The sequence below is a fragment of the Helianthus annuus genome, chromosome 9 (genome assembly GCF_002127325.2).
Source record: "Helianthus annuus cultivar XRQ/B chromosome 9, HanXRQr2.0-SUNRISE, whole genome shotgun sequence".
Lineage (NCBI taxonomy): Eukaryota > Viridiplantae > Streptophyta > Magnoliopsida > Asterales > Asteraceae > Helianthus > Helianthus annuus.
The window spans coordinates 118,321,690-118,335,284 of record NC_035441.2 but is presented as its reverse complement, the minus strand read 5'-3'; positions in this window follow the sequence as shown (position 1 = coordinate 118,335,284).

Below are 13,595 nucleotides of genomic sequence, written 5' to 3'. Positions count from 1 at the left end.
TGCTTCTAGTGAGACCCCCGGCTCGATAAAAGTAAATACCAATATCCAAATTAAAGTCTAAATGACATCATATAATTCAATAATATCAATCACCCTAATGTAACACAAAATCTATAATTTTCATATGGATAACCAAGGGGTTGATTCTAAGATTTGGGTGGGGTTGATGAGCTAATGTAAGGTGGGTCAATTAGTACTTATAACCAAAACTAAATTTAAAGGAGGATGTAGAGAAAAAAATTACCTCGAATATTCACGAACATAAATGAACGAAAAAAAAAGATGTGTTCATAAAAAAAACCGAAACATAAATGAACGAAAAAAGATGTATTCATAAAAAAACCGAATATTCATGAACATAAATGAATGAAAAAAGATGTATTCATTTTCATTTAGCACCAAATGATAGTGGTGTTCAATGATTCAATTTCCTTAGTTTTGATTATTTTTTATGTTAAACCGAAAATCAAGCCAAACTGAATTCAAAATGGTCAAATCTGAACTGAAAAGCAAATTTGAATTTAGTACGGTTTCGGTTTCAAACAGAAAAAAAAAAAAAAAACAAATAATAACAAGATGGGTATTCATTGATTCGGGTATTTCCTTATGAATTTGGTTTCCTGAGTTCAACCAAATTGAATGCCTTAAAACCGAAGACAGATTAATTAATTTTGTTCTGTTTAAAATGGTTTGGAATCAGTTTGGTCTTTGCTTTACTCAGTTTGCAACCAAACATTAAACACCCTCTTATTGAACGGTTCATTGAAAGTTTAACATCACATCACGTGAGTAGCGGGTCATATGAAAAGTGATTTTTGTTGAATAATCGCATATAAAGATAGGCACCCCAACGGTAGAATTGATTTCTAGAATTAATTCAAAAAGTTAATATTTGATAGATAATGACCCACACCAATATTTATCCGTCCACAATAACTTTTGTCGGGCCGGTTTCCCTTTCATCACAAAAATGTGTCTTTTGTAGGGACACAACACAAGGAATAGGATTTTGGTAAAATATAGTCTTTATTGACTACATGAACTATACCGGTCTACATAATGTATGTGTTACTTATAATCACTTAGGTTTAAGGATATTCTTATTGATTTTTTTTTTAGAGTGGTGACGATACACACCCCATAATTCTACTTCACTTAAGATCTACCCAAATACTTATGATAGGGTTTAAAGTTTAAACCATCACCGCTTCGTTGAGAGGAATTCACTAATGTCATTAGGCCAAAGGCAAACAAATTACATGTAAAGATGTCAAATGTAACCCGATCTTACTGATATTGAGTATACTCTTATACGACTTTAAAAGGTAAAAAAATACTTGTAAAGATACTTATTTTTATATACAATCCACTCTCCTCAAAATCGTAATATACTTTCAAAACCCATTCTATTTATGACATAGATCTTTTTAATATTTTAGTTCGTCATCTTCATCAAGTTTTGATCCATCATCTGATGATACTAACACTCGTAACTTGCAATTTGCCTTCAGTGTTGCTCAAGCCAATTTGGGTGTTCCACAACACAAGAAGATTTTTAGGTCATGATCGAGAACGTCTCCTATGAAACTACTTCGTTAAAAGTTCAACCTATGGACCTGATGCATTTAGTAAGGCGATTTCGAATGTCCAAACAACTTTTCTTACGAATAGTCAGTGACATGGAAGCACACTTTGATTTTTTTTTTCAAGAAGGTTATGACGCTCGTTAGAGAAAAAAAAAGTTTCACCTTGTTACAAAAGTGTACTTCGAGCCAACAACTACCATACGAGGATATTAAAATTCTGAGTTGGCATGCTCTAATTGATTGTTGGTGAGGAAAGATGAGATGAGTTGAAAGATGCAATCACCCCGCCCTAATAGTTTCGAAATTTTCTACATTAATAGTAGAAAATGATAATCATTTTGAGTTCTTTGTTTTGTTTTACACGAAAAGGATTTTTTTTTTCTAGAAAACCATTTATTTTTGTGTTTGATAAGATATTTATAAATTTGTGCGTCTTAAAGTTATTAATAGGTGACATTATTGATATCATTTTTATCAATTAAAAATCACCAACGTAACGTTTGTGTTACTGTAAAATCTTGCTCGTAATAATTCACATCAAGCATTTAGAATATAATAATAATAATAATAATAATAATAATAATAATAACAAGAATAATAATAACAATAAGAATAATAATAACAATAAGAATAAGAACAACAGGAAGAAGATAAATAATCAAGAAAATTATACATCACAACCTTCATCAAAAGTTGTAGCAATTTGGGCCTAAACTGTTTACACTTTGTGCTTTCCAACTTTATATATTTCACAATAGGTAACCCTATACGTCCCAAATAAACCTCAATGATGAGTACATACGATGCCCATTCAATATCTACTAATTATTACGAACTATTCATAGGTCACGCAAGTATGTATCGTGTTTTATCGGTTTAGTTTATATCAAATTTGCTTGAAGATATTCTGAATGACTATATTTCATCATTACTAATCAAAAAAATTATACAACCATATATAGAATGGTAATAAAAAATACTTTAGGTTGTAACAACTTCTAGCTTATTTATATTCATCCAATTTAAAAGTAGTTTCGATAGTTTACTAAAGTTATAAAAAGGTTAATTAGTTAAGAGACCTCTTTATATACATTATCTCTAAAATATACATTCTTTCTAGTTTTATCTATTTAGCCATTTAGGAACTAGCACATCAAAACTATAAATATGAAGCGACTCACTTTTAATACGTTTTTTATTAAATTATAACATTATTTTTTAATTACAATTAAAGCCAAATGTAGTTAACTTCAATATCAATCAATCTATATCAATAATTAATAAATAGTTTTTTTTTTTTTGAACGGCCAACAAACTCAATCCCGGGTACTCTCGGGGCACCCACTGGACAAACGGAGTACTCCGAGAGTAACCCGAGTCCACCAGCAATTCCGGGGAAAACCCGGTAACCCACCCGTTCGTAGGCACGACGGTGAAATTACCGGTAAAACCGGTTTGGCTCAAGGATCCAACCCAGGTTTCCCTGGGTCTCCTATCATTGCCCACCAATGCCTCACTCTGCACCAAATGAGAGTCGAACCTGCATCTCTCAAGAGAAATACAAGCCCTCCACCACTTAATCTAGAGACCATTCACAATTAATAAATAGTTATATACAAACAAAACGATTTACTCTCCCAAGAAGCCTAAACCTATTACTAATATTTATATTTATATTTTATACTGACAATGACAATCCAAACCCGTGACCTAGACTTTCTAGAAACCTAACAAACCATCTAGAAACCCAACAACCATGCACACGTTATCAATTCTGATTTTTTGTTGAAAGGTGCTAAAAATATACACACTTTTACATTTAGTAAGACACTTTCCTTAAATTATTCGAATCCAAAATTTTAAAACTTAGAGCATATCAAACAGTGGTCAAAGTCCATAATCCACACTATCTAGTCAGCATGGCACATTATTTCAAACCCTACTTTTTCATACAACAATAAATCATTCTAAACATCCACATCACACCCCACTATTACACTAAGAAACAAAAACAAGGTTTGTGAGTTGGGGCGGATCCAGTCCACAATTGTAGGTTCTCAGGATGTGAGATTAAATATATAAAATGTAATATTTAATCTTGTAGCCTATATAATCATTTATATTATATTAGATCAAAATATATTTATTAACCTATTAATAATTAGTTGGTAATTGTTGATGGACCATATTACCCTTATTAACTAATTGGGTTTCCTCTTGGGTGTATAAATAAGGGGCTTATTAGAGAGTTATAGGGTTACACACATTACACAATCACAACCCTCATAACATCAAGAAATCGGCTCTCTCCCCAAAAACCGAAATCACCCTACTTTCGGTTTCATCACCATCATAACTTACACCCTAAGGAGGAACCAGATCATCCTGACAATCATGTCGAACTCAGTGTCTGCATCTCTGACTGGATTCTCTGCTGGCCTGTCTGCTGTAACAGGTATTATTCATGTTTTCCATTACATTTAAACAGAACTGATACAACATGTGGTATCAGAGCATATGTTGATAAACCAGTTCTGTTTTCGTATCCATTATTCTTGGATCAAAATCTGGAAAACGGAAGTTTTTTTTAAGCCTTAAAATCAAAAACTGTTTTCGGGTTGTTTGTGACCGAAATCCCTGTTTTCGGAAACTGTTAATTGATAAACCGACTCGAAATTATAAAGATTAAACTTATTATCACGAAATCCCTTACAAAACCATTAAAATCAGGTTTCGGATTTCCAGATTATGTTCTTATTTTGTTAGGGTTCATCATAATGTTCTAAGAAAACTCGAAAATTCCCTAAGATTTGGAATATAATTTGGATTAGTGGGTGTTTTTTACTGTTTTGATCTTATTTTTATCTAATAAAATTCCGAAAACTGTTAAAGAGATATCAGTTATTATTTTCGAAATATTTTGATAAGTTTAGATCAGCATTAAAACAGGAAACATTATCCCACAATCCCTTAAATTTCGAGTTTTCAGTTATTATCACAAAACAGCTGTTAATGAGGTTGCTACTCGCAACCATGAGGTTGCTACTCGCAACCATAAGGTTGCGACTCGCAACCATAACGTGATTTATCGCAACCATGAGGTTGCTACTCGCAACCATGAGATTGCGACTCGCAACCATAACGTGATTAGTCGAAACTAAGGTTGCGACTCGCAACCATAACGTGATTAGTCGAGACTAAGGTTGCGACTCGCAACCATAACAGCACAACTCGAGACTAAGGTTGCGACTCGAGACTAAGGTTGCGACTCGCAACCATAACAGCACAACTCGAGACTAAGGTTGCGACTCGAGACTAAGGTTGCGACTCGAGACTAAGGTTGCGACTCGAGACCATGAACTTAAGTTCGATCCGCGCTAACAGGTGGTTTGCTATTAAATACTTGGTTTTGTTAATACTTAATTCATTAATCAGAATCAGATAACTTTTTACAAAACCAAAATAGCTTAACTTGGATGAGCTTCTGATGTATTAATTCTGGCCAAAGCTGATTTAATACATCTATTTATTGTTCAAGTATTATAAAAGGCTATGTTAAGTATGCATTACAAACCTGAAATGTCTTAATTCTGGCCAAAGCTGATTTAATTCATTTATGTTTAGCATGCTTGACAAGTGCATAACTAAAGTGATTGTCTCATTTCTGGCCAAAGCTGATTTGTCACGATTGCTTTGCACACATACTTAAATGATTACACTTCTGGCCAAAGCTGATTTGTCTTCGTTTAAGTAGAATTTTTACTAAGTCTATTATTTTGATGTTAGTAATAGACATTATCACAGCTTCATAATTAAAATGGTCATTATTTATGCCTGCCTTAGTGTAACAAGCCCATTAGATCACATTAGGATTTCTTCTTTTGTATCATAACTTGCTCATCTTATTTCCACTACCAGCACCCAATTGCGGGATTCCACCTTTGACTGGTGATAACTTTGCTGAATGGAAGGATGCCCTCATGCTTACTCTAGGATTGCTAGACTTTGATTATGCCCTAAGAGAGAATAAGCCAACGGACCTTACCGCCACCAGTACTGCTGCTGAGCAGATAGTCCATGATAAATGGACTAGGTGTAACCGCATGTCTCTCATGTTCATGAAGCAATCCATTCATAACTCAATCAGAGGGGCCATTCCTGATTCTGAAAATGCTAAAACCTATCTGGCTTCTGTGGAGGATCAATTCAAGGGAACATCAAAAGCACACGCTAGCACTCTTATCCTCAAGCTGGTGACAACTAAATATGATGGGAGGAGCGGCATTCGCGAACACATCATGATGATGCATGATATGGCCAATAAGCTGAAGGGCCTAGAGATGGAAATCAGTGATGGTTTTCTCGTTCACTTCATCATCACTTCGCTTCCTTCGTCCTATGAAGCTTTCAAGATCAATTACAACACTCAGAAGGACAAATGGACGATGAGTGAGCTGATCGCTATGTGCGTGCAGGAGGAAGAGCGTATGAAGATGGATCGCACTACTGATGTTGCTAACTTCACCACTTCCAGCTCAAAGAAGAGGAAGAACTCTTATCATAGAAAGGATGCTTCTAAGGTTCAAAAGCCAAATCCAAATCCTAATACAGGTGCACCTTCCAGCTCTAAGAACTCCTTAGGCAAACCCTATTGCAAGTTCTGTAAGAAAACAGGACATAAGCAAAAGGAATGCCCTGACTTTAAGGAGTGGCTGGCTAAGAAAGGTAACGATTTTTTCATGATACTTGAGTCCTTTAATTTAAATGTTCCTGCTAATTCTTGGTGGTTTGATTCTGGTTCTATGGTTCATGTAACCAATTCACTTCAGGGATTCCTTACAATCCGGAAGCTGGGAAGAAACCAAAGAACACTTAAAGTTGGGGATGATCGGGAATTAGAAGTGAAGGCCATAGGAACATTACAATTATTTTTGAAAACTGGTTTATGTATTAAACTTTATGATACCTTATATGTTCCTGAGGTAACTCGGAACCTTGTATCAGGACCAAAGTTAGACATGGACGGTTTTGTCGTTTCTCATGGTCATCGCAAACTCTCTATTCTCTATGATTCCGTTGTTTATGGTACTGGCATTCTGGATGGTGGTCTCTATAGATTAGAACTCGATGATAATTTTTCCAAATCTTTGTTGTCATATAATATTAATGAATCACTCACAAAGATGGAAAAGAAACAAATTCGAGACTTAGAGACTTCATCTATGTTGTGGCATCAACGTTTAGGCCACATCTCAAGAGAACGATTAAATCGTCTCGTAAAGGATGAAGTCTTACCTCCTCTCGATTTCACCGATTTTGGAACATGTGTCAAATGTCTTAAAGGCAAAATGACATCAGCGAATAAGAAAGGTGCCACTAGGAGCTCTAATTTATTAGAACTCATTCACACTGACATTAGTGGTCCCTATCAAATCGCTGGCATCACAGGACATACTTCATTTATCACTTTCATTGATGATTATTCTCGTTACATGTACTTGTATCTTATAAAGGAAAAGTCTGAATCTCTTACAACTTTTAAAGATTATAAAGCTGAAGTTGAAAAACAATTAGATCGTCAGATTAAAGTTGTGAGATCAGACAGAGGCGGTGAATATTATGGAAGACATACTGATGTGGGTCAAGCTCCTGGTCCATTTTATGAGTTTTGTAAGGGCCAGGGGATTGTGAACCAATACACCATGCCTGGTACACCTCAGCAGAATGGTGTCGCTGAACGAAGAAATCGTACCCTTATGAACATGGTGCGCAGTATGTTAGCCAACACTAATTTACCATTATTCCTCTGGACTGAAGCGTTAAAAGCAGCTGTTCATATACTCAATAGAGTTCCTTCTAAGTCTGTCCCTAAAACTCCTTATGAACTTTGGACAGGAAGGAAACCGAGTCTTAAATATATGAAAGTATGGGGCTGTATTGCTGAAGCAAAATTATATAATCCTTTCCTAAGGAAACTTGACCCTAAAACAGTTACCTGCTTCTTTATCGGGTATCCTGATCATTCAAAAGGTTATCGTTTCTATTGTCCTTCCCATGTCACCCGTATTGTTGAAACCAAGCGTGCCGCGTTCCTGGAGGATTTCAAGGTCAGTGGGAGCAGTACTAACCCTTATGAAGAATTGCAAGAAGTACAAGACGCGGGGGGGAGAGACTCGTCGCTTACCATTACTCCGTTTACTCCTCTTGTACCCCATGCAACTGCAACTGAAGCCACTGCACAAACTCCATCTCCACAACCAGAATCCATCATGCCTCATAACGAAGGCACATCAAACGCTCAAAACCAAGACAACGCTCAACCCGAAAATCAGCTCAGGAGGTCATCTAGGCAAAAACGGCCTACTAATTGGGATGATTATATTACCTACCTGACTGAAATGGATGCTGGAAAGCTCAATGATCCTATCTCTTATAATGAAGCCATTAGCAGTGATCAGTCTTCTGAATGGAACAAAGCAATGATTGATGAGCTTGAATCCATGAAGAAAAATGACGTTTGGGATTTGGTAGAATTACCCAACGGTGTCAAACCTGTAGGTTGTAAATGGGTGTTCAAAACAAAACTGGATCCGAATGGGAACGTTGAACGCTATAAAGCGAGATTGGTTGCAAAGGGCTACACTCAGAAAGAGGGAATTGATTATCAAGAGACGTTTTCACCTGTCTCTCGTAAAGATTCATTAAGGATCGTTATGGCCCTAGTAGCTCATTTTGATTTAGAGCTGCATCAGATGGACGTCAAAACTGCTTTCCTTAACGGAGACTTAGACGAAGATGTTTACATGAAACAACCTGAAGGCTTTAAACCTGAAGGTCAGGAGCATCTAGTCTGTAAGTTGAAGAAATCCATTTATGGGTTAAAACAAGCATCACGTCAATGGTATCTCAAGTTTGATGAAGTCATGAAGAGGCAAGGTTTTATGAAGAATCAAGTGGATCAATGCACCTACCTCAAGATGAGTGGGAGTAACTTTACTATACTTGTCCTTTACGTAGATGACATTCTATTGGCAAGTAATAGTTTAGACATGTTGCATGAGTCGAAGCGGTTACTCTCGCATAACTTCGACATGAAGGATCTCGGAGATGCTTCTTACGTCATTGGCATCGAAATTTACCGAGATAGACACAAAGGGATCTTAGGATTGTCTCAAAAGACTTACATAGATCGTGTCCTTACACGTTACAACATGCAACAGTGCAAACCCTCCGTCGCTCCAGTAGTTAAGGGAGATGTTTTCGGTTCATTCCAGTGTCCGACAACAGAGGTTGAAAAGGAGCAAATGAGCCAGATACCTTACGCGTCAGTAGTCGGGAGCCTGATGTATGCTCAAGTCTGTACTCGCCCAGATATCGCTTATATTGCTGGAATGCTAGGCCGTTATCAGACTAATCCTGGCCTAGATCACTGGAAAGCAGCTAAGAAGGTCCTCAGATATCTGCAAGGGACGAAAGACTATAAACTGACTTATAGAAGAAGTGATCACTTAGAAGTGGTAGGTTATTCTGATTCTGACTTTGCCAAATGCAAAGATGACAAGAAATCCACTTCGGGCTACATCTTTATGTTAGCAGGCGGACCTATCTCATGGAAGAGTCATAAACAACAGTTAACTACAACTTCCACAATGATGGCAGAATACATTGCTGTTTACAACGCAACCTGTCATGGAATGTTGCTTAGAAATCTGATCACTGGACTCAAAATTGTTAATTCCATTTCTAGACCATTGAAGCTTTACTGTGATAACTCAGCTGCCGTTAGTTTCTCGAACAGTAACAGTTCGACTGGAGCTGGTTTATATCTCGATACAAAGTACTTGTTCGTACGTGAACGTGTTGAGGAAAATAATCTTTGTATAGAGTATATTAGTACTAAAGATATGCTAGCGGATCCGATGACTAAAGGTCTCCCACCTAAAGTTTTCGAAGAACATGTATCGAATATGGGACTCACTAAAGACCTTGTTTAATGGCATATTGTACTAGCTTATGTTTTAATTAATAAAATTTCCTCAGTTTGATTTTGTATGTCTCTAACATATGTTCTGCCGGTGTAATGACATATAGACAAATATAAATACAAATCAGACGCTAAAGGGCTTATACATATTTTGATCGTAACTATTAGGTTTTAAATTGAGGCTATAGTATGACTAATGGGGGTCCTGAGTCGAATGATGATTCAACGGCTGTATTTCTCTGCTATAGTTCTTGGTTTAAAGCTAAAATGAGTGTTAACTCCTGGCCAGGCTTACCTAATACTCATGATAAATGATTACTTGGCTAAGTGGGAGAATGTGAGATTAAATATATAAAATGTAATATTTAATCTTGTAGCCTATATAATCATTTATATTATATTAGATCAAAATATATTTATTAACCTATTAATAATTAGTTGGTAATTGTTGATGGACCATATTACCCTTATTAACTAATTGGGTTTCCTCTTGGGTGTATAAATAAGGGGCTTATTAGAGAGTTATAGGGTTACACACATTACACAATCACAACCCTCATAACATCAAGAAATCGGCTCTCTCCCCAAAAACCGAAATCACCCTACTTTCGGTTTCATCACCATCATAACTTACACCCTAAGGAGGAACCAGATCATCCTGACAATCATGTCGAACTCAGTGTCTGCATCTCTGACTGGATTCTCTGCTGGCCTGTCTGCTGTAACAGGTATTATTCATGTTTTCCATTACATTTAAACAGAACTGATACAACACAGGAATCCAGTGCGTTTAAAAAAATGGAAAGAAATTAGTGAGAACCTTATAGAATTTAAAAAAAATAGTGAGAATTAAAGAGAATTTACCAAAAGGAACCGATTAGAATAAAATTTTGGATTCAACACTGTGTGATTGTATGATCCCCACCATTTCAGACTAAGTTAATCTGGTGGAACATGCATGCGTCAAACTCCCACAACAAGGGTGGTCCGTTGAAAGGTGGTCCTCTCAGTGGACTTGGGTAGCGGACAGATTGATGGAGATGCTCTTATCTCAACCGTATGAATATAACTTCTCTAAAGTGTTTACTTACTTGAATCTGTGTGTTTACTACTCAAACAAACTGAAACTCGTATCTGTATTTCAAAATGAAATTTGTCTTATGTCGACCGTATGAATATAACTTCTCAAATCAAGCTAAAACAAACTGAACTTGAATCCGTGTGTTTACTACTCAAATCAAACTCAAACAAACTGAAACTCGAATCTATATTTCAAAATGAAATTTGTCTTTTTATAGTCAGATTAGAGACCTTTTTGAAGTAGGAATTCGGTGTTCAAATCGGAAGTTATAAGTTTGTGAGTTGTGAAATGAACCATCCAGGATATGAATTTGTATATAAAAATATAGCATTTAAACAACTTGAGTTACAAGTTTATATTTTTTTTTTTTGTTCTAGTTTGGTTTCCGTGAATTAACCGAATTGGAACCAATTTCAAATTCTGAATTAAAATTGGTGAATTTTTTATTACTTTTTACATTTTAAATTAATTCTAAATTAGGGGAAACTGATTTGTATAACCCGAAAAATGATTCAAAATAATTCGAAAATTGATTCGATGATCATCTAGGGTGCGCTGAAATAAAGAATGGTTAGCAACATGGTATTGTTTGTTCCCCACCATATTTGACATTTATGTATTCAATTCCTATACCCTAGGGGGCGTTTGGTTCGCGAAATGTTTTGTAATTGGAATTGAGTTTGTATAGTAATTAGAATTCAAAGGAATTGGTTTTGGAATTTAAACATTCCAGTTGGAATTGAAATCTCAATTCCATTTTTTGTTATGTTTGGTTGTCAAATGAATTGGAATGCATAACCCCGGCACCTACAACCCCTGTTCGGGTCGAAACGGTACGAGTGGAAACAGTACGGGTCGAAATCTTCGCGTCAAAACGGTTCGATTCGAAATAGTTCGCGTCGAAATGGTATGGGTCGAAACGGTTCGATTCGAAACGGTACGGTCGAAACGGTTCGCGTCGAAACGGTTCGATTCGAAACAGTACGGGTCGAAATGGTTCGCATCAAAACGGTTCGATTTGAAACGGTTCGCGCCGAAACGGTTTAGGTCGAAACGATACGAGTTGAAACCATGCGGGTCGAAACCGTTCGGGTCGAAACGGTCAAAGATTCCAATGAATTTACTTTAATTCCTTCATATACAGGAAGGGTTTTGAATTCTTTTAGGTAGCGTTCGTTTCATGGAATGGAATGGAATGGAATTAGGAAGTTTTTCTTTGTAAAATTGATCTTGGTTGGGGGAGGGAGGAATTTGAAATCCCATGAATTTCTTTAATCAATGAAATTTGTGACTATTTCAACATTCCTTAGAAATCCTTCACTCTAATGAAGGAATGGAATGGAATGTTGAAATAGTCACAAATTTCATTGATTAAAGAAATTCATGGGATTTCAAATTCCTCTCTCTCCCAACCAAGATCAATTTTACAAAGAAAAACTTCCTAATTCCATTCCATTCCATTCCATGAAACGAACGCTACCTTAGTTCAAGAGATTTGAAGGATTTCATGATCAATTCCAATTTCATTGTCAACCAACACATGAAGATTTTAGATTCAAATATGTGAACCAAACATCTTAAGATATGGAATTCAGATTTCAATTCCTTTAAATTTCATTGAATTCCTACGAACCAAACTCCACCTAGGTTCTATATGTATGTACCAAGTAAAAATTTGATACATCGAGCCAGTCCCGAGTAGAAATAGACACTTTGATAAAGAAGTTTGGTGTATATTAATTTACATTGATTGGATGAATTTCTTTCTCTCTTTCTTTTTTTTCTTTTTCTTTTTCTTTTTGTGTACGATTGTCACTTAATTTTTAATATTGATATTTACAATCACTCAACTCTTTAAACAATTTGTAATGAAGTCATGTGTTGTATAAACTAAAATTGATTTACGTTTTAAGTTGGTTTATGTTTTGAAATAAATTTTATTTAAAAACGAGTCGGCTCAGATATAATATGTTTTCATTAGACGGTATAAATTTGAGTTACTTTACGTTTCGATGTCGCCGCAATGCGCCGTACCATTTTTTAACTTAAAAGACATAATTTCTTACGTGCTTATTTTTATGTACGCGTCGTTATAAATTCAAGTCGGTACACGTTTTGAAGTAAATTTCATTCGCAAATAAATCGGGTCAAATATAATATGTTTTCGTGCTTATTTTTATTTATGTTTTCAGTTGTTTTACGTTTTAACGTAAGTTTTATTAGGAAACGAGTCATGTCAAATATGATACGTTTTCATTAGAGTGTATAAATTCAAGTTACTTTATGTTTTTACGGGAAATTTACTACTTCCATACATTCAAATGCTCTTTTTCTAAAACCATTTTAAATCTATATTTATTTGTTCATTATAAGTTTGTAACATTATTTTGGATTAACTTAATATAATTCCCATTATATTATTATTATTATTATTATTATTATTATAAAAATAAAATAGTTCATATTTTAAACATGCATCCAGAAGGTTTTATTTTTCATTTTTCCTATATTTATTTACTTTAGCTATATGTGTATGTATAGTGATTTCATTATACTTATTCACAGATTGTATTTTTCAGATCAGCCCAAATTCGGATTCAAATTTGAATCTTGAAGAGGTATGGTCCTAAATCACGTATGGACACGTGTCAATGGAACCACACCGTTCTAAGCTTGCGACCTCGCCATGCAAAAGCATCCAGAAGGTTCTGGAAGGAAACACCTGGTGATAAAAAGATTCTCTCAATAGACAGAAAGGACGACATGTGGCACAAATGGCGAGACGCCAGTGCCAATCGCAAGATCTTCATGGGACAGACCGACAACCGGTACAAAAGGACGCAAGATCTTCACCTCCAGGCCTGATCGCATCAGAGGGGACATAATGGATATTCCTCCTGGTCGGACAGCTGGCGAGCAACGACTAGCTGGCAGACCTCCCCCT